At 38.3% G+C, this 23061-nt stretch overlaps 2 pseudogenes across 1 annotated transcript in view; one reads left to right on the plus strand and one right to left on the minus strand.

The window, feature by feature from the left end:
- LOC144612764 (small ribosomal subunit protein uS2-like) overlaps positions 1 to 23061 on the minus strand; it is a 95297-nt pseudogene that overhangs the window by 33214 nt on the left and 39022 nt on the right. Inside the window, exon 3 of the transcript XR_013549771.2 lies at positions 17393 to 17756. The product of XR_013549771.2 is annotated as a small ribosomal subunit protein uS2-like (transcript). The remainder of the gene's footprint in view (positions 1 to 17392; positions 17757 to 23061) is intronic.
- On the plus strand, positions 9374 to 10250 carry LOC132683330 (small ribosomal subunit protein uS2 pseudogene; annotated as a pseudogene).

The following is a 23061-nucleotide window of genomic DNA, read 5'->3' on the forward strand; positions in this document are numbered from 1 at the left end:
GCCCCTCCCCCACTCACACTCTGTCTCTCTCTCTCTCTCTCTCTGAAAAATAAATAAACATTTAGAAAATTAAAAAAAAAAACTTGCTTCTTTATATCAGGGAGATTTCTAACTAAGATAGGAATCAAAATAGGGGCGCCTAGGTGGCTCAGTCGGTTGAGCATCCGACTTCGGCTCAGGTCATGATCTCGCGGTCTGTGAGTTCGAGCCCTGTGTCAGGCTCTGCGCTGACAGCTCAGGGCCTGGAGCCTGCTTTGGATTCTATGTGTCTCTCTCTCTGCCCCTCCCCCGCTCATGCTCTGTCTCTCTCTGTCAAAAATAAATAAATATTAAAAAAAATTTTTTTTAAAGGTGGGAATCAAAATAATTATGCCTTTGTAAACTCTGTATAAATATTTTAACAAAAGCCTTCTTTCTGAGTATACAGTTCAACCTTGGCCTTTTATCAGCCTCTAAACATTGGACTTCAGCTGATAATTTTTTTGAGGGCCTGGGAGTAATTTTGGTCATTTGTTCCTCTGTGAGGTGGGTTGTGAATGACTACTAACTTTCTAACTCCTGTCTAAATTTTGTAAGATATTCTAAAAATGGAGGTAGAAGGGCTTTATAACTTAAAAGATCTGTTGCTATACAGGGGATAAGAGTTCTTTGGGTGGAGGGTCTAGGATAGATCCACAAAGGAGATTGCATAGGAAAATCTGAAGCTGGTTGTTTACAGGGCCCTGAAAAGTAGGAGTGTGAAGAAATAGCAAAGTAAGCCCTACTGCCTGTCCCAGGTGCTTCTGGTAAATTCACTTTCTACCTTTCAGCATTTATCTTAATAACATGTATACTTTGGTCTCAGAGATTAGGCTAGAGTGTTCTTTATAAATCTTGTAAGGAAAGGGAAGTTAAACCATTAGGGAAAAATCTGTTATATGGTGGCCAACAGGACCGATAAGGGAATTTCAATCCCTGCCTGAAGACTTCCCTTGCAGATTTTTGTTCCCACCCTGCTTGCCTCAGGCGCCAAATTACTACTGTTGGGAAAATAAGTAAATTTCTGCACCATAAGATGGCCCACGGAACTAAAACAAGCTCTAATTCTCAGCTTAGAGACTCCTCTTCCGGGTTCTTCCTGTCCTGTTAGCTGTGCGTGCGCCGGCACAAAAGCCTTCAGGAATGCGGAAGATGATGCTATAAATTACCCTTCCCACCTGCATTCGACGCTCAGATCTCTGGAAAATAATCTCCTCTGAGCCCACGGGTGTAAAATAAACCTCCTTCCTTCCAAGATCTCCGAGTGCCGCTTGGTTCTTCTGCCAGGTGATCCAGACCAGCTTCCGTAATAAAAACAGGCAGATGGGGCCAGGTTTGAGGGAAAGGAATTTATGCTTGATGTGGATATTATTTTTTCCTTAAGTCTAATTTCTGTTCTTTCACCTTGTGAAGAGTCTTTAAGGCTAGCCATTATACCTCTTTGTGTCCACTTTTTAATGTGGTCTTTCTACAGGTACCAATAAGACAATTGTTTAGGGGAAGAGCTTGCTTTTAAAAAAAAAAAAAATTCAAATATAGAACTTTGTCCAAGTCAAAGAATTCATTATCTGGCAGTTAATGAGGGTCTATTAATCTTAACAGCAACTCAAACCATTGAGCACTTTTATGGCTTAACCAGAGATGAAAGAGCCACCCCACAAGAGGGTGCAAAAAAATGCAGACCTTCTTAGAACCAGAAAGCTTACTCCCAAAGGTAGTCTAAGAAAGCAAAGGCCTTCATTGTTATAAGTGGTAAGAATGGTGTGGTGAAAATATTGTTTCCGGTTTCCTACAAGAACATGAGATACCTCCAGACACAGTCCTAGTAATCTGTGATAGCAGGTAGGTGCTACTATAATGGGATTTTTTTCAGCACTAACAGAACAATGGAGGTTGAGAAGGCAAAAGCCCCTTATGGGCCAGGACTTCCAATAACAAACTCCCCTGAGAGCTGGCACAGTTAGACAAAGAGAATTCTGCTTGTGACTTTGTGGCTCAGAACCCCTGTTATTCAACTGGCCATCAAAATGCACACCAGTAAGTGCACCTTCTGCCTGGGAGACCAGACAGAATATTCTCACTGGTCACAAAGCCACACTCTTAGGACATAGAACAAGGTAACAGATGACACAGCAGACAGAAACAAAGAAAAATTGTGATTATCTCTGGGAAGGAAAGGATCAGTAAAAAACAAGAGTACTCTTTACCAATGCAGAGGCCACTTTTAGGAAATAGGCTTGAGCAATGGCACCCTAAGTATGGTAAAAGGGCCCACAGTGACCACCCAGCTGAATGCAAATGGGCTCATTCAAAATATCTATAAGCCCTAGCTGACCAATAGGATTCTTACAACTGGGCACAGTTACCAAAAAAAGGAAAATTCCATATATTCCCATAACTCTTCACTTCCTCCCTAACTATAGCCCCCCATCATTGCCTCTTGGCAGTCTCTCCTTTGCTATCCTGCCTGCTGCTCCCTGACAGTATATTCAAAACTTCTATCTCCTTTGTTCTGCCTTGGGTGAATTCTTTCACCGCCCACACGGCCAGCCTCCACCCAATCAGGTTGCTCCACAACAATTCTTTACCAGAATCACTATACCAAAGGAACTAGTTCCAGACATATTTCCTCCTGCTAATATACATTTAGAAAAAGAAAAATTCCCTTACCATGCTTGCTTTCATCAGACCCAGCAGGCAGAGAACTGGGAGACTGACATGATAGGAATTCTTACCTTCTGCTGGCTCCTGTCAGAGGTCACAGAATCACTTAGCTGCTGCAGCCTCAGAGCAAGCAAAGTCAAGCCAGTCCTTCGTGGTCACCGTCTGTGGGGGCAAAAAAGTTTTCCCTTCTTCCTGTCTAGGTTCTTTGGTCTAAAATTAAGTTGATATAAGACAGACCAACAGGACAAAAACAAGCAAAAGGGCATAGAATGTATACCTCCTGTATACATGGGAGAGACACAAGAAAACTGAGTAACTCACCCAGATGGCCAAAGGCATCTCCTTAAATACCATCCTCAGCTAAAGACAAAAGAAGAGGTTGGGGGTGGGGAGCCAGTTATGGGAGGTTACCAAGAAAAGCACAGAAAATAAAAAGTAAGGTTGTAATGTAGATGTAATTCCATGCTTTCTCCACAGGTAACAGTTTCTAGAGACTAAGAAACTATACAGTTTCTTCTTCATCCTGGTACACTCAGGGAGAAACCCTTACAGAAATGGAGATGTCTCCTATAAATAAATGTACATGTTTCTTACAAAAAGATCACTTCCACTGGGTTCTCAGAGTTTCTCTTGTGTCTGCAGTTTCTTAAAAATTACCAACTTAAAATAATAAATATGCTAAGGAGGCATATTTTGGGGTGGCATATTTTGCTTCCTTTTTATACAAGTAAATACAAATAAATATATATTACACATATATGTATATATATTGAAGATACATATACATGGAGAGAGATGAAAGTACCAATAACCAGAATACCATAAATACCACCAGAATACCATAAAGATTACTTTAAATGAGAAACATTTGAGCTACAAAAGATGCATAAGGAAATCTTATCTGAAATTTCCTTAGCTAACTAAAGCAGAGCCCCCAGAATATACAGCTGCCATTAACCCCCCTTTAAGGAATTTTCCTGTTTGTGAGTAAACAGACTCTCAGAACCAGTAGTTGAGAATTCAGCTGCCATAAATTGCCCTCCAGGGGAGTTTCCAGCCAGGAAGGAAATGGTCCATTAACATTGGGAGGAAAAAGTCTGCATACATTCTCACTGAAACTCTTAACTACCCACACCTTTTCCCCCTACTAAACTGCTATATAAACTATTATGAATTCTCCCACATGTATATAAATAAATCTTGTCCTTTCTCCTGTGAACTCGACTACTGTCAATTAATTCACAGGCCCCCACGACCCCAATGTGACCTAAGTTGGTAGAGAAAAAGTCCCCCCAACCCACAAAAAGCAAATGGTAGAGTAAACGAGACAAGATGTTAATGATAGGTGAATCTAGGTAAAGGGTATATGGGTGATTTTTGCACTATTCTGGCAAATTTTTTGGAACTTTGAAATTACATTCAAATAAAAATATAAGAAAAATACAAAATAAACAAAAACCAGAGCTACTCATTGAAATGTTATCTATGATAACATAAAGAGGAAATTTATTAAATAAATGTTTAGGTATCCATTCAATGCTATCATACAGTCATCGAAGCAGATTTTTTTTTTTTAATGTTTATTTTAGAGAGAGAGAAAGAGTTCGAGAAGGGGAAAGGCAGAAGGAGAGAGGGAGACACAATCCGAAGCAGGCTCCAGTTTCTGAGCTGTCAGCCCAGAGCCCGATGTGGGGCTCAAACTCGTGAACTGTGAGACCATGACCTGAGCTGCAGTCAGAAACTTAACAGACTGAGCCACCGAGGCATCCGAAAGCTGAGGTTTTTAAAAATGTTCCATAACATGGGAAATGTTACACAAATGTTCTATTTTTTAAAAAGATCAGCAGGGCACCTACTGGCTCAGTCGGTGGAGCATGCAACTCTTGATCTTGGGTTCATGAGTTTGAGTTATGGAGCTGAGTTAAAAAAAAAAAAAAAAAAAAAAAAGGAGTTGAAATCAAAACAACCCATACAGGATAATCCCAATTAGGTTAAGTATTAGTTTATGTGTTTGTCCCAGACCTCAACTGAGGTACGAAGATCCTGCATCTGTTTTGGGGTGATAGTGGGTGTGGGGGAGGAAGTACCACATCTCTCCTTGTCTTCTTTGGCTCTAAACTTTTGCTTTTGATAAATTATTTGTGTATAGATGTCATATCTCTTCTTTAGAGCTTTGTCTAAAGAAGTTACATAAGTTACATCTCCTTTTTCTTAATTTCCTTCTAAAGCATAAAGTAAGACTTTTGCATGTGTTAGGGAAATAAAAGGCCTCTGAATAAGAGAGACGTCTCCACATAAGTGTAGAAAAGAAAGAAAACTGATTTAGGACTTGTGATACTGTGATACTGTCATTCAGATGACCAAATATATATTTCTTAATATATATTTCTTATATATATTTGGTCTTTGTCCACTGCTCCTGGTTCAAGCAGCTCCTCAAACCCTTGGAATTTTGTTAACTGTGGAGAGTGATATGGGTGTCTTTGTTATGTTAATGAGGTGACTTTTGGAAAGCACATAATGATGGGGGCTGGTAGCCAATGGAGTCAATGATGTGATTACAGGTTTGGAATTTGGTCCCACCCCAACCACCTCCTCTAGAGAGGGGAAAGGAGGTAGGGGATGGAGTTTGAATCAATACCAATGGCCAATGATTTAATAAATCATGGCTGTTTAATAAAGCCTCCACAAAACCCCAAATGGATGGTATTTGGAGAGTTTCTAGGTTGGTGAACATGTGGAGATTGGAGAGAGTGGCATGCTTGGAGAGGGCATGGAAACCCCAAGCCTTTTCCCCACACCTTACTTAAAAAAATTTTTTTTTAATGTTTTTATTTTTGAGAGATAGAGAGACAAAGCAGGAGCTGGGGAAAGGCAGAGAGAGGGAGACACAGAATCTGAATTAGGCTCCAGACTCCGAGCTGTCAGCACAGAGCCCGATATGAGGCTCGAACTCATGAACTGCAAGATCATGACATGAGCTAAAGTCGGACGTTCAACCGACTGAGCCACACAGGCTCCCCTTCTCATATCTTACTTTAATATTTCTTCTATCTCTAATAAATCAATCAAACCCAAGGAGGAGGTTATGGGAATCTGATTTATAGCTAGACAGTTAGAAGCACAGGTAATATAGTCTGGGCTTCTGACTGGCTGGTGTCTGAAATGGGGGGGGGGGGCAGTAGGGAGCAGTCTTGTAGAACTGAACTCTGTACTGTACTGAACTCAGTTCTGTAGTGTCAGAACTGAGTTAAATTCTTGGGACATCCTGCTGGTGTCTGAGAATTGCTTGGTATTTGGGATGTGCTCCCACTGCCAAACACACGCATTGGAATTGAGTACAAGAATTTAATTTACTACTCTGTAAGCCAACAGAGTAGTACATGCACGTAAGTAGCCTGTGAGTAACTCTGAAGTCAGGATAAAATTTCACACAATTAATTGCATAAAGCAGAAGAAAGAATAATTAAACTATTATCTACTTGAGAGACAAAGAGTTACTCAAGATAGTCTGCTAGATTAATTCAGAGTTGTATGTGAATCTTTCAAGGGGGTATGAAGCTCAGACTTTGGAGACATCTTTGCATAGGGAAACAGGAGATGGGGCTTGTCTAGCCCTGGAGAGATTTATCTATCTTTCCAAACATTTGAGGAGGGAATCAAGGACTGTTTTGATTCTAAAGAGACCTTTTCAAAGAGTTTCAAGGAAATATTCAAGGAATATTTCTCTTCCCCTTTACGAGCAGAGAAAAATCATTTTTATTTATCCTCAGATATGTGCGGCAGCTTTTCGGACTTCTGGAATAATGTGTCTGAAGGATGAGACTACAAGACAGTGGTACCTGGCAAACAACTGAAAGCTGAACTTTAGATGTCCTTCCTTCTTAAAGTCTGCTGGCCACACCAATGACTGGAATTTTGCCCAGAGCACCTTCATCTCCAAAGGCTCTGGCCTCCTGCCATGTTTTTGTATTCCTTTTCTGATTCCACACTTCCTGCTTCTCCTCTTTAGATACCTTCCTCCTCTAGATTTCCCTAATAAACTCAATTTCCTTTGTATTATTATGCAAAGCATTTTTGTTTCAACCACTAACTAGGCTCTGACACATCAATGACATTCCTACTCCCAAATGCTTTTTTTTTTTAAGTTTATTTATTAACTTTGGGGGACAGAGAGAGAGAATTTCAAGTAGGCTCTGCACCCTCAGCATGGAGACCAACATGAGGCTCAAACCCATCAACCTCGAGATTATGACCTGAGCTAAAACCAAGAGCAAGACCCTCCACTGACTGAGCCACCCAGGCACCCCTCCACTCCCAAATGCTTTAATAACTGTGGGCATCAACTCTAGATTCTACTCTTTATCTGCAGAAAAAAATGGGCAGGGGCTTTGCATTTTCAGTCTTTCCCTTCTTCCTTTCTCACCAGTTTCTGAAGGAAGAAAGAAGTAAAGATTGTTGCTCAACTGCTAATAGGAATTATGCTATTGTAGGGGCCAAGGTCAGGTTGCCCCACAACAGGGCAACTTGGCATGTAGATTATTTTGTCAATGTAATTCTTAATCCAGTTAGAAGAATCTAGAACAGTGGAAAATTCCTTCCTCCCCAACACTATCCTTCACCTCCATACCTGCCCCCCACAAAGGCAGAAATGTCTATACTGGGTTTAGTTTTAAATTATTAATTTTCTGTGATATTTCATATTTCTTTGTTCTAAAATATCTATTTTATTCCTGTCTTATGTAAAAATTGAAATATATCTTTTATTTGCCATCAAGTGATGAGATACTACTTTTATATGAAGTTAGCAATGATTTTTGGTTTGGTATGACCAGAGGAGGTAAAAAATATGTTGTCAACACCTAGCTGAATGATAAATGGGACTGACAACTATATTCAAAGCTCAATTTTAACCCAAGTTTGGAGTCTTAATGTTCTTAAATTGTCTTCAAAAAAATGTGTATCCAAAGAGCACAGAGATAGAGTTATAGAAAGTATAAATCATGTAAAGTCAGTAATAGCCACTGAGGAATTACCACATATAGATAAAGCTGTCTTTCTTACTGTCACTAATACAAGTGCAGAATAACTGCCTGTCACATACTAGGAAATGCTGTCAAAAGATTAGAGAAATTATCAGAGTTTTGGAATAGATCATGGAATTTTCAAGGCTAGGGGAGGTTGGTGTGACTCATCCATGCTTCATGAAGGACCCACAGTAAGATGTTGACCATCAATCTGTCAAGCCTCGTGCTGACTTTTAGGAGAAGTTATTTATCTTCTTTCAAAATAGAATTCAGTCAAGGAATGCAACAGAGCCTATGAGTTTAACCAAATAGGTAACATAGTCAAAGCACTGAAATTCAGGAGCACATGCTCTGGATATTACCATGTCTCCATGATGATCTGCAGAGAATATGCATATTGAGAATATGAGAAAGTCCGGGACTCAGATGTCAATTACAATACTGAAGAGAAAAAAGGTAGTTATGCAGATGAATTATATCAACTTCTCAGGCTGCCGTAACAAAATACCACAGATGGGGTGGCTTAAACAACAGAATTTATTTTCTGACAATCCTGGAGGCTGGCAGTCCAGGATCAAGTTGCTGGCAGGTTTGATTTCTCCTGAGGTCTCTCACCTTGCTTGCAGATGACTGCCTTTGTGCTGTGTCCTCACATGGCCTTTTCTCCATGTGCACTCACCTCTGGGGTCTCTCTGTGTGTCCAAATTTCCTCTTCTTATAAGGACACCAGCCATACTTGATTAAGGTTCCCATTTTAATAACCCCATTTGAACTTAATCACTTCTTTAAAGGCCCTTTCTCCAAATGCAATCACATTCTCAGGTATTGGGATTCGACATATGAATTTTGAGAGGACACAATTCAGCTCATAATATATATGTATTAAAAGTCAGTAGGGATTGTAAAGTGGTTTTTTAATTTTTTTTTTTTTTAAGTAAGCTCTACACCCAGCATGGGGCTGAACTCATGACCTCAGGAGAAAGAATCTCATGTGCTACCAAATGAGCCAGCTAGCTGCCCCTGAAGTCAGCGGGGGGAAAAATGTAATAAATTATAAATAAATGTAATAAATGTACATAATAAACTAAGTCCCTCCTCATACCATTTTACTCAAGTTTTATATAAACTCTTTTTCCTAGAGCCTAAGGTGTCATCAAATGTAACATTTCACTTCAAGATAATTACTTGAAGTTAATTATAGAAACTATAGAAAATAGAGACAAATTTAAAGGAGAAAACCCCACTCCAACCCCTTTAAACCTGTCTCTATTTTCCAAAATTTCAATAATGAACATGCATTGATTTTATTTTATTAAAAAAAATTTTTTTTAACGTTTATTTATTTTTGAGACAGAGAGAGACAGAGCATGAACGGGGGAGGGTCAGAGAGAGGGAGACACAGAATCTGAAACAGGTTCCAGGCTCTGAGCTGTCAGCACAGAGCCCGACGCGGGGCTCGAACTCACGGACCGCGAGATCATGACCTGAGCGGAAGTCGGCCGCTTAACCGACTGAGCCACCCAGGCGCCCCAATAAATGGTTATTTTAAAACGCCAGGTGATTTATAGTAAAAGTTAACTGATACAGCCTTTTGCACTACCCAGGGAGGGGTCCGTATGGTGTTGTTTTGTGTTCCTGTTGTAAGTTAAAGGGAAACTTTCACAATGTCTGGGGCCCTTGATGTCCTATAAATGAAGGAGAAGGATGTCCTCAAATTACTTGCAGCAGGAACTCACTAAGGTGGCACCAACCTTGACTTCCAAATGGAATAGTACATCTACAGAAGGAAAAGTGATGGTATCTACATCATAAATCTGAAAGGAACCTGGGAGAAGCTTCTGCTGGCAGCTCGAGCCATTACTGCCATTGAAAGCCCAGCTGATGTCAGTGTCATATCATTCAGGAATACTGGCCAGCGAGCTGTGCTGAAGTTTGCTGCTTCTGTTAGAGCCACTCTTATTGCTGGCCACTTCGCTACCCAGATCCAGGCAGCCTTCCAGGAGCCAAGACTTCTGGTGGTTACTGATCCCAGGGCTGACCACCAGCCTCTCACAGAGGCATCTGATGTTGACCTGCCTACTACTGCTCTGTGTAACACAGACTCTCCTCTGCACTACATGGACACTGTCATCCCATGCAACAGCAAGGGAGCTCACTCAGTGGGTCTGATGTGGTGGATGCTGGCCCAGAAAGTTCTGCGCATGCAAGGTACCATTTCCCATGAATACACATAGGAGGTCATACCTTAGCTCTACTTCTAATGGGATCCTGAAGAGATTGAAAAGGAAGAGCAGGCCAACACTGAAAAGGCTGTGACCAAGGAGGAATTTCTAGGTGAATGGACTGCTCCAGCTCCTGAGTTCATCGCTACTCACCCACAAGTTCGGACTGGTCTGAAGGCATGCAGGTGCCTCTGTGCCTGTTCAGCAGTTCCCCACTGAAGACTGGGGTGTTGAGCTTGCCAGTGAAGACTGGTCTGCAGCTTCCACTGCTCAGGTCACTGAATGGGCAGGAACCACCACTGAGTAGTCTTAAGCTGTTCTTCTACAAAGGCAAACAAAATGGAAACGAAGTTGATGGAAAATAAACAGTTTCTAATAAAATAAAATAAAAGTTAACTGATACAGTGGCAAGGTATAATGTTCTCTGCAGCTTACCTTCAAATGTTTTAGAAAAGAAACTACACACACACACACACACACACACTTTTGAGAGAATATATATATATTTATATATATATATATATATATATATAAATATATATATATTTGAGAGAAGTAAAGCAAATATACCAAAATATTAGTGATTAGTAAATTTAGGTGAAAGGTATATGGGAACTCACTATACTATCCTTTCCATTTTTATGTACATTTACAACTATTAAATTAAAATTTCAGGGGAAATAAAATTTAAAATACAGAAGAAAACAATAGTGACAAAATGTTGACAATTGTTGAAGTCAAATAATGGATATGCAGAAATTCATAATATCAATCTCTGTTGATGTTTGACATTTTCACAATAAAAAGTTTTAAATTATACAGCAGGTATGATTGCCATATAGTGAGTTAAAATTTGGTTCAAATTTTAAAGGGAGCCAAGGTCAAAAGGGAGCCAAGAAGAATCCCAACAAACAGGCCTTGCAGGGTTCCCCCCAGTTTACAGCACTCATTCCTTAACTGTAACATTCCATTTCTCTTTGACTTGCCACTCTTCATCAAACCTAGCATAAAAGTACACAAGTCTAGTTATTTCTCTGGGTCTTTATTTCCTTATGAAGGCTCCCATACCACATAAAACTTACATTAAATAAATTTGTAAGCTTGTCTTTTTTTTTTTTAAGTTTCCTAGTTCAATACAACAGAATTGAATTGCTTCCGTTACCTCAACTAGACTCTCTCAATTTTGTAAAGTTATAGACCCTCTACGTTATCTGCTTTCCAACCAACCCTCTGCATCCTTTCTAGCACAATCTACTACCCATAAAAAGACTGAAAATGGCAAACCATCACTGCCCTGACTTCTGCTGCACTTAGGACAGGGGCATGTGACCCCATTCTGGTCCCATTCCTCTGTTTTAGTAGGCAGTTTACTTGGGTGGAACCAAACTTCAAACTTTGTCTTCCCTGCAGTGGGTGTACATCTGAAATCACTATTCAGTTGTTTTGTTTTTTTTTTTAAGCCTTACCCGGGCTGCTCAGCTAGCCTTCCCCATGTATGCATGGTTTAGGGCCCAACCAGAGATTTGGGCAGAGTTCATACACAGAATTTGGGGATCCCCTCTCAGGCTCTCTCCTTTCCAGGATGTTCCCCTTTGTTGTCCTGCTGTTGTGGTCCCTCTGAACTCTGTCCTCTGGTTCTTCAAGCCAATACACTTATCTCTGTGCACAGGGGTTTTAGCTACCCCTTCTAGGGCTTGTCCTCAAACTGAGAGTCTTTAAAAATGGAGAAACTCACTCAGTGCAATTTTCCTCTTCCAACTGTAGACCCAATTTCTACCTGCTTTTAGTTTCCAATACCTCTAGTTGTTTATTTTTGCCCAGAGTTTATAGGTGTCATATGCAGGAGGATTGGACTGGGAGAGGCTATTTCACATGTACTTTGCAATTCTCTTTCAGAAGACAAAAGAAATACAACGGACTCACCATTTACTGAATACAAATTGCTTAACCTTGCTTTTAACAAAATATTCCAATTCTTTAAAGAATTGCTAATATTAAATGTGTTAATCTTTGTTTATAGGCTAATGAAGAATGCCCATTGTGTACCATATGTAAAACAGATAAAACTATTGATTTTTCCTATATATAAAAGTAAGTATTGTTAGCGATCAATTGTCTTCCTTCCACTTGGATTGACATTACTAATTTAGAGTCTTGCTCAACATTTTATTATCAATAGCAGCCGGGAAAGTCTGACCACTTATTAAGTTTTTAAAATAAACTTAAAAAAAAATTTTTTAATGTTTATTTTTGAGAGAGAGAGAGAGGCAGAGAGTGAGTAGGGAATGGGCAGAGGGAAAGAGACACAGAATCTGAAGCAGGCTCCAGGTTCTGAGCTGTCGGCACAGAGCCCAATGCGGGACTCAAAATCACAGACCATGAGACCATGACCTGGAGTTGGACACTTAACCAACCGAGCCACCCAGGCATCCTGAAGATACACTTTATACAATGAGTAATGTATACAGTTAATGGAACCATTCTCTTTGCAGTTTAATTGGGAAAGAATATTTTCCAGGTCAAAATTAGGATGCAATAAATCTTACCCAACAGACCTATCAGAAAAACAAAGTATTCTGTCTGATTCTTTTCAATAGCCAGTAATCAATAGGTCCAAAAAGGTAGCTATAAGAAGAGCAATACATAGGGTAGAAATAGCAGAACATGAGCCAACCTGGAAGAGGCTAAAGATGTCATCTTCTCTCATTTTCCAACAATTCAAAAGGTAGCTCCTGTCATGTAATTATGCATTAATAATATTCTTTGGGGGTGCCTGGGTGGCTCAGTCAGTTGGTTGTCTGACTTCAGCTCAGGTCATGATCTCATGGTTCATGAGTTCAAGCCCCACGTCAGGCTCTGTGCTGACAGGTCAGAGCCTAGAGCCTGCTTCAGATTCTGTTTCCCTCTCTCTCAGCCCCTCCCCCGCTAACGCTCTGTCTCTCTCCATCTCTCAAAAAATGAATAAAAGTTAAAAAAATAAAAAATAAAATGAAGTAATATTCTTGAGATTATGACAATAGATGCACATTTTACATGAGCAGCTATGCTAAATAGAGTAACAAACATTATGAGAGTGAAGAGTAAAGGTCAAAAGTAGAGTACATTTGTTTTGGGCCCTGCAAGTTGCTGACATTCCTGAGGTGATGATGATAGAGCCCCAGCTTTCCTGGCCCTTAGGATGATGAATCAGTGCTAACCAACTGACAGATGACCTTTTCTACATGGCTTCCACTTATTGTTTTTGCAGCTGGTTAAACAGCTGTGTCGTAACACCAGCCACTGTGAATCCACAGGAAAGTGATTATAGGCACGGGAGAAATGTCTTTCTTGGAAATTTAAACTAGTTTGTCTGTATGAATGAGAACCCTTGATGAGAAGACTTTAAACACTTAGTTGTCTGATGATGCAGTGTCAGAGCTAGCCTCTTTATAGAAACTATGCATTATGTATCCAACACCTGGAAATATGTGTAACACGAGCTTCTGAACATTTCTTCCAGTAGATAGAGGTTTTGTCCACAAAATAATAACTTTGCAGTCTATACACTCAGCTTCCCTCTCATCTCTTGATACCCGGGAAATGACTACAGTTCACAGATGTATTTTATTCCATTTGCAAGTGTTTCAGACAAATGAAACAATATTTTATTTATTTAAAAAAAATTTTTAACGTTTATTCAGTCTTCAGAGACAGAGACAAAGTATGAGTGGGGGAGGGGCAGAGAGAGAGAGAGAGACACAGAATCCGAAGCAGTCTCCAAGCTCCAAGTTGTCAACACAGAGCCCGATGCAGGGCTCAAACCATGGACTGTGAGATCATGACCTGAGCTGAAGTTTAATGCTTAACTGACTGAGCCACCCAGGCACCCCAACAATATTTTAAAATATGAAGAGTTTGGGGGTGCCCGAGTGGCTCAGTCACTTAAGGGCCCAACTCTTAAACTTGGCTCAGGTCATGATCTCAGATTCAGGAGATCAAGACCCGTGTTGGCCTCTGCTGGCAGCATGGAGCCTGCTTGGGACTCTCCTGCTCTCTCTGCCCCTCCTCTGCTCACATTCTGCCTCTCTCAAAATAAATAAATAAACTTTAAAAAATATAAAATATGGAGAGTTTTCTCTCAAAAATTCTTTAAAAACATAAATAAAAAGCAAGATTTCCATCTTCTCTTGAAGCTAGAAGAATCTGGTAACCCAGCATTGAAAGCCTGCATGAGGACACTGACGTGAGTTGAGTATTTGTGGCTCCTGGAGGACCTCAGCTCCCCATTCAGCTCACCCCGTTCATCTTCTTGACGTGCTCAGCCCCTAAAGGAATTGAGTTTGAGATCTAGGCCTTAGACAATTAAAATACTATCTTGTAACCATTATTCACCAGAGGATGTAAAGATGAAGTTGTTACTGATAAGGCTCAGTGGCCTTTGAAAAATAGTCCCAAATATGGCAGATTATAGAGTAACCACACTTTAATCAAACCCCTACAGAGAATATGTAGACTTTCCTAAAGTGACTTTTTAGCATACAAGCCAGAAACTATTTTGGGGGGATTCATCTATATACAGGTTTTTAGAGAGTAGTTGAATACTTTATTGATGTAATTTATGTTTACTGTAAGATCCAGTAATGTATTTTTGCCAATCATATATTTCCAATACGAAGTGAAAGTAGAAACGTCTGTAACCTCTAACTTACAAGTGATGAGAGAATTTGGGGAAATTTAAAATAAGAACTGAAAGTTATCAAAACATCAAAAAATTGAGCTTGTCCGGGTGCCTGGGTGGCTCAGTCAGTTGAGCGTCCGTCTTTGGCTCAGGTCATGATCTCATAGCTTGTGAGTTTGAGCCCCATATCGGGCTATGTGCTGATAGTTCAGAGCCTGGAGCCTGCTTCAGATTCTGCATCTCCCTCTCTCTGTCCCTCCCCCACTCACACTCTGTCTCTCTCTCTCAAAAATAAACATTAAAAAAATTTTTTTTTAAAAATTGAACTTGTCAACAGAATAGGTACAATCTATATGAAAGAAGTTACTTCCTGACCAAAGTTCTGATAGAACAAGCTAATAATGATAATCTGTATTATTCATTTGCTTTCATGTAGTCATCAAGATGCTCTTTTTTTCCTGTGTGAGAGAGAGAGTGCATGTGAATGGGGAAGAGCGGCAGAAGGGGGGGAGAGAGAGAGAGAGAGGGAGGGAGAGAAAGAGAGAGAGAGAATCTTAAGCAGGCTCCATGCTTAGCATGATGTGGGGCCTGATCCCACGACCCTGGGATCATGACCTGAGCCAAAATCAAGAGTAGGATGGTCAACCAAATGAGCCACCCAGGTGCTCCATCAAGACAATCTTATGATATGTTATCTATTAACACATAAAAAATTACCCCAAAACTTAGAAGCTTAAAACAGCAAGCATTTAATTTTGATTAACTCTAAATAAGACTTGGGAAACCTACAATTACCAAACTAAAATACTGATATGTACGTTTCCTTCCATTTGTTCAGATGGTAGCTTGTACAAAAATCCTCCTTAATATACACAAAAGAATATATGGAAGATAAGTTTTTAAAATGTAATATCATACTAGAAATAGGAATGTTTTCCATGTGAACTGCTCCCCCCACCTACCACAAACCTTTCTCAAAGTGGATCCACATCCTTGTTGGCAAGCTGAGAGCTTCACTGTTCTTTTTACTTTCCTTCTTTCCCTTGCTGTACTTTTTTTCTCTATTTCCCTCATTCCCTCTTCAAACAAATCTAATTTGAAAATATTGCTTGAATTTTACGAACCCAATTTTGTTCTCGGGATATTCTTCGCAAATTAGAAAATAAAATGTATTCTATTTTTATAGCAACATTTTGGAGGAAATTAAAACCACACTATAACAAAACACACACACACACACACACACACACACACACACACACATGCAAACCCTGAGAAATTGCTATTATATTCTTCTATAATGCAAATTAAATAGTTGACTTCAGTATGCATAGAACATCTGCTAACCCAAATTAAAATGAACAGGGAACTAAATTAGAATTGCTTTTTCCATCTAATCATAAAGAGGATAAAATATATTATGAACCAGTTATTCTCAATGTTTTAAGGCATTGCCTATTAGTCGGCTTAGTACAGAAAATTGAAGCAATAACTAAATAGTATCCTGGGGACCTGAAAGAGTTAATGACTGTGGCTGCCTAAGTGCTTAATTAACAGCTGGGTAGAGTTACCAGGCAACTCTAATTTAGGAATAACAACAACAGGTACAGATTTATTCTCAATCCCAAACCAATACTGGCCATAGTCCTTTCTCTGGAGTTGAACTATTTTATGCTTTCTTGTTTTAATTACCTGTTTTCAAATTTATTATCTCACTATGCATATTATAAAACAGTAGGCAACAGAAAACTATAAAAGAAAATAATTTTTAAGAACATCTCATTCTCAAAAATTTGAAAATGGTCATTTGAATGCCTGGCAGAAAGAGACAAAATATAATCCCCATTTTTGTATGGAGAACAGCCCATTACCAGTTTCTCTCTCCCCTACTGTGGCTCTCCCCATTGACTCATGTAATTATCATTGAAGATGACAAGATTTTCTTGATCATGGTGACCTGACTTCTTAAACTTTTTTTTTTTCACCATCAAAGAAGAAACAGTATCCTGCTCTTTTCAGTAGTACATACATCAATATTGGAGCAAATCTCAAAAATGGGATTTTTTGACCCCAACTCAAAATGACATGAGAACTACTAAAATACTCCACATTTTTTCATTACTAAAAATTAAATGAATAGTTTGTAACAGTAGGAATTATTTTCAATTGTGTATAACAGGAAACCTAACAAACGTTTAAACAAATTATGGTTATTTTTTTTTTATTCTTCCAAGGAGCTGTCAAAGATCCAATTAGCTTTCTGCTCTAGAATCTCTAGTATGTAGCTATGATTCTCATGAGCCCCTCTTATACTAAGATGGCTCTTCTCCTTCCACCATGCATATATATTCTAGGAAGAAATAATGAGGGGGAAAAAAGACAAAAGACATGCACCAGCTTAGTACATAATAAAATGAAGAACAGAGGCACCTGGCTGGCTTAGTCAGTAGAGCATGTGACTTTTGATCTTAGGGTTGTAAGTTCGAGCCCCATGTTGGGTGTAGGGATTATTTAAACAAAAAAATCTTTAAAAAAATAAAATAAAATGAAGAATAAAGATGACCTGTCCAATAACTGATGTTTCTGTGGGGAGCTTGCAATAGCAGTTAGTATATATTTAGTGCTTACCACACTCTAGGTATTAATGTAGGTGCTTTCCATATAGTAACTCATTTAATTTTCATAATAATCCTCTGGGATATTCACTGTTTGTTTGTTCGCTTCTGTGAGAGGCTGGTGGTCAGCCCTGCTATCAGTAACCTCCTGAAGACACCAGGGAGGCTGCCTGGATCTGTTTAGCAAATGTTCCAGGAGTGAAGCGGCCCACAAAAGGAGGGGCTCCAGTGGCAGCAGCCAACTTCAACAAAGTCTACAGGCCAGTGTTCCTGAAAGATATCATGTTCATACCACCTGGTTTTTAAATGGTAACAATGGCATGAGCAGCCAGCAGAAGCTTCTTCCATGTTCTCTTCAGATTTATGATGCAGATGCCATCACTCTTCCTTCTGCAGATGTACTTTTCCATTTGGAAGTCAAGGTTCGTGCCACCCAAGTGGGTTCCTGTTGCAAGTAGTTTGAGGACATCTTTCTCTTTCATTTGCAGGACATCAAGGGCTCCAGACATTGTGAAGGTTTCCCTCTGAGTTACAATGAGAATACATTCTCCTCCTTCAGAATAGAGAAAACAGAGGTGTGAAAATAAGCCATTTACCCAGGATAAATAGAAAATAAGCTGAAGATTCAAGTCTCAAATGCAGGTGTTAGTAACAATCTATAGTCTTAGCACCTATGCTATAATGCCTTCCATTAGAGTGACCAAGGTTACTGGGTTCAGCACAGAGAGCCGTGAGTTCTAGTATACCCCTCAGTCCCAGGCACACTGGCATGGTTGGTAACTATTATATTTCATAGCAGAAACATTTTCAATGTTAAAACTAACACATAATTTTAAAGAACAATAAAAACATAATGACTACAAATCCTTAATGGTTTTCATAGTCTTTTGTCTTAATTTTAGAAGATATCTGAATAAGATAACTTCTTAACAACTGGAAGAAACAGTTATCCAAAGTTGACATTTCTTTAAGTTTTGCTTCATTTAGTTTCTCTTCTTACATAAATGTGAGTTTTCTTATGGTCACAGAAAAGACAGTTTAGAAGTTACTTGGGTTTTAAAACTGAATAATCAGTTTATTAATTTACAGAATCTAATTTCATTCCTTAAGCATTTAACTTCAGCTTACAAATCTCATTATGCCATTATAAGTCTAGCAGATTTGTACTTTCACTTTTAATGGCCTTCAATTCATATTTGGTCACACTCTCAAATGCAGTCAATTAAATTATTTTAAATGTTTTAAAGATTTTTGTTTAATCTTCATTTATTTTTGAGAGAGACAGAGACAGAGCAAGAGCAGGGGAGGGGCAGAGAGAGAGGGAGACACAGAATCTGAAGCAGGCTCCAGGCTCTAAACTGTCAGCACAGAGCCCAATGCAGGGCTTGAACTCATGGACCATGAGATCATGACCTGAGACAAAGTTGGAAGCTTAACCGACAGAGCCACTCAGGTGCCCCTTTTTTTTAAAGATTTTTTTTTAATCTTTATTTATTTTTGAGAGAGACAGAGACAGAGTGAGAGCGGGGGAGGGGCATAGAGAGAGGGAGACACAGAATCTGAATTTATTTGAAATGTTTTAAACAGGGTTTATAAATTTAATATGTTGCCTTTCTTTTAAGTCCTTCGATTGTCTGTAATACAAATCTTCTCAAGTAATTAAATCATTCTTATGAACTAAATTAGTTAAACTTAAAAATATGGTGAAACTTAAGGTCCACTAAATGTTCTAATACTATTATATACACAGTAAAATTTCTACTTAAATTAATAAATTTAAATCAGTTACTCAATTCTACATTTTAAATTGGAATCACAAGGCTACATTGTTAATCTAATAAATCTGTTAAATATTATAATTTATAATGCTAAATATACAGATTCTTTAGCAAAAGAAGATATTAATATGACGTTCTGGCTTCAACTATTTCTGCTATTAATTCTATAACTTTTATGGGCATTAAAAATGATATCTGGTTTGAATTTTGGGTATCGCTCTCTGGTATTCTATAACAATTTTAGTCGTAACTCTTAATTTTTTTTTTTAACATTTATTCATTTTTTGAGAGACAGAGAGAGAGCACAAGCAGGGGAGTGGCTGAGAGAGGGGGAGACACAGAATCCGAAGCAGGCTCCAGGCTCTGAGCTGTCAGCGCAGAGCCCAACAAGGGGCCTGAACCCATGAAACGCGAGATCATGACCTGAGCGAAAGTCGGACACTTAACCGACTGAGCCACCCAGGTGCCCTAGTCATAACTTCTAAAGGTATTCTAATAGTTTTTCAGTTTAATTCAACTAAAATTAAGCACTTTTTGATAGGTTCTGATTTTGTAAGTTTCTCACTCTCCCATGTGAGCAGGTGTGTATATTTACATGTGTTTGTGTCATTTTGTGTTGTGTTTGCATGCATGTTCCTATGTGTATTTGTGTGTATGTATATTCATGTCTATATTTGTGTGTATTTGTATGTGTGTGCATGCATGTCAATGTGTATACACATGTACATGGAGGTGGTAGTGTAAGAGAACAATTCCCAGTATTTTCAGGGAGAGCTGATAGGAATCATGCTCACCAACAATAATACTGGTTATTTAAAAATAGTGGGATTTAGGGACATTTGCTGCTTTTTACTTGAAATTTTTCTGTATAGCTTGAATAAGCAAGTGTCACTTTTAAAAGAAAAAATGTCTTTTGTTTAAAATAATTTTTAAAAAAGGATAACTCCTCTTGTACTGACCATGGAAAGATATCTAGACCATATTGTTAAGTCAATAAAGGAGATTCAGAGTAATATATATATAATATATATATATATAATATATATTGAATTATATACATATATTATATATATTGAATTATATATATAATATATATACATATAAACAATATATATAATATATATACATACATACGTATACATATAATATATATTTATAATTAATATATAATATTAATTTATAACATTTAACGATTTAATATTTAATATTAATAAATTAATAAGCCACCAATTTAATAATTAAATAATTAATAATTTAATAATTATTAAATACATTAATAAATAATTAAATATTTAATAATTTAATATTTATAACATATACTGTTAATTTATAATTAATATATAATATGTAATAATTATATATAATATAATATATTGTATATATTATACAATAAAGGAGATTCAGAGTAATATATATATTATATATATAATATAATCCAATTTTTGGGAAAAAAAACCTTGGATAAAAATTTAATGTGGTATGAATCTAGATGGGTCTCAAAAAATACACACTATCTCTAGATGGGTCTGGTATGGGGGGCTGGAAGTATGTAATATGTAGCTGCCTAGAACAGGAACATTAACATAAACATTTATGATCACATAAATCCAGGCCATAGGCTCTTCCTAGTTTTGATCCCACCATCTCTCAGGTACACCTCCCCTACTAACAGTCACAAGATTGTCGTTGCACTCACCTCCAAATTATCTCCAAATTCTAGTCATGAAGAAGATAAAAAGAAAATAAATGTGTTCCACATGTGTTTATCTCTTTCTCAGAGAAAAAACAGCTTTCCCAAAAGTCTTTCCCAGTAAACTTCTATCTCATTGGCAGAACTGTGTCATGTGACTACACAGCTGCAAGGAAACCTGGGAAACTTAGCTTTTCAGTTGGCATGTCAATGCTCTACACATAAAGAATTTTTAACATTAATGGTGAAAAGATATTTTATATATATAGCCCTATACTATTTCCATTTTTATAGTAAGAATGTACTTATGTAGTGTGTGTGTGTATTTTTAATTTATAAAGAATTTATTTATATAATGAGTGGAAGGGCATTCCAGATTGAGACAATAGTCTGATTTAAAATATCTAGGGGTGCCTGGCTGGCTCAGTAGGTAAAGCATGTGACTCTTGACCTCAGGTTCATGAGTTTAAGCCCCTTGTTGGGTGTAGAGCTTACTTTAAAAAAAAAAAAAAAGACTAAAATATATCTAGATATGTGGAAAATATTTCTAATATAATTGTATGCGATTGCACATACTTTTCATTAAAAAGATGAATTGCTAAAACTATCTAAACTGTTATAATGAATTTCTTATGCAACATAATTCACTGTATTCAAGATTCAACATTTAGAATTAGCTAAACCTAGAAGACAGAAAATGCTTCAGGTAGGTTAAAAACTGTTTTGATTGGGGCACCTGGGTGGCTCAGTCGGTTGGGCGCCTGACTCGGGCTCAGGTCATGATCTCACCTTTCGTGGGCGCAAACCCCATGTCAGGCTTTGAGCTGACAGCTTGGAGCCTGCTTCGGATTCTGTGTCTCCCTTTCTCTCTGCCCCTCCCCTGTTCATGCTCTGTCTCTCTCTGTCTCTCAAAACTGAATAAAAGTTAAAAAAAAAACAAAACTGGTTTGATTGTTTTTATGGCATTCAATCACATCCAGGAAATTGGGAGACTAGCTGGAGAGAATCCTGCACAAGTAAAAAAAAAAAAAAAAAAATCCACATTTGCACTTTATACTCAGATTACTTAAAAAAACATTTATTCATAAATCCAAATAGTGCCATTAGATCAAAGCTTCAAAACAGCAAAAACTTAACCCTCAATTACTTCACAACCATTTATTTTATTTTTTTAAAAGTGAAGATTTGGGGGCACCTGGCTGGCTCAGTCAGAAAAGTGTGTGACTCTTGATCTCAGCGTCGTGAGTTCGAGCCCACACTGGGTGTAGAGATTACTTAAGTAAATAAAAACCTTTAAAAATAATAATTTAAAAAGTGAACATATAAAAATTTTATTTATTTTATGTAATCTCTATACCCAATGTGGATCAAGAGTCGCACTATTTTTGAACGAGCCAACCAAGCACCCTACAATTATTTTTCTTTTTATTTTTATATTAAAAATTTTTTTTTGAGAGAGAGAGCATGTGCATATGCATATGCACATGAGCAAAGGACAGGCAGAGGAAGGGAAAGAGAGGATCTTAAGCAGGCTCTGTGCTTAGCACGGAGCCAGAACTCAGGGCCTGATACAATGGCCCAGGGATCATGACCGGAGCCAAAATCAACAGTCGTATGTTTAACCAACTGAGTCACCCAGGTGCCCTGACAACTATTTTTAAATTTAAAAGATTTTCATCCTTCCATTTCCTAACTTTCTGTGTACATGTTTTACCTGTTTCTAATCTCAAATGACTTTCTACTTCATAAACTGGAATCTATTAGTATGGAGAGGATGATGCAAACATTTTCCTTATTTGCATAAACAAACAGATACAAAGCAGTGAGCTCTAAGAGAATAAATAATGCAATATGCTATCTTCTCTGTACTTTGTTTTCCAAAATTCTATAAAAACTAATGTCTTTTTTTTTTAACGTTTATTTATTTTTGAGACAGAGAGAGACAGAGCATGAACGGGGGAGGGTCAGAGAGAGAGGGAGACACAGAATCTGAAACAGGCTCCAGGCTCTGAGCAGTCAGCACAGAGCCCGATGCGGGGCTTGAACTCACGGACCGCGAGATCGTGACCTGAGCCAAAGTCGGACGCTTAACCAACTGAGCCACCCAGGCACCCCAAAACTAATGTCTTTTTGATAGAGCTCATCCCACGCATTGGAAGGGGAGGTTTAAAAGGTGAAGCTTTGGGAAAGAGATTGCGTGCTCTGGTTGAAGGAAGCAGCTGCTTGAGGAGAAACAGGAAGAGCTCACTGAGAGCCTCAGAGCCCAGAGCTGACAGGAGTAAGAGGCACTGAGGGTATGAAGTATGAGTCAGAAGCCTGGGCTAAGGGAAATTCAGAGCATGTGGGGACAAGGCAAGTTCCTCATCTCAACTATTGACTTCCGGAGGGAA

The sequence above is a fragment of the Panthera onca genome, chromosome C2 (genome assembly GCF_046562875.1).
Source record: "Panthera onca isolate mPanOnc1 chromosome C2, mPanOnc1 haplotype 2, whole genome shotgun sequence".
Lineage (NCBI taxonomy): Eukaryota > Metazoa > Chordata > Mammalia > Carnivora > Felidae > Panthera > Panthera onca.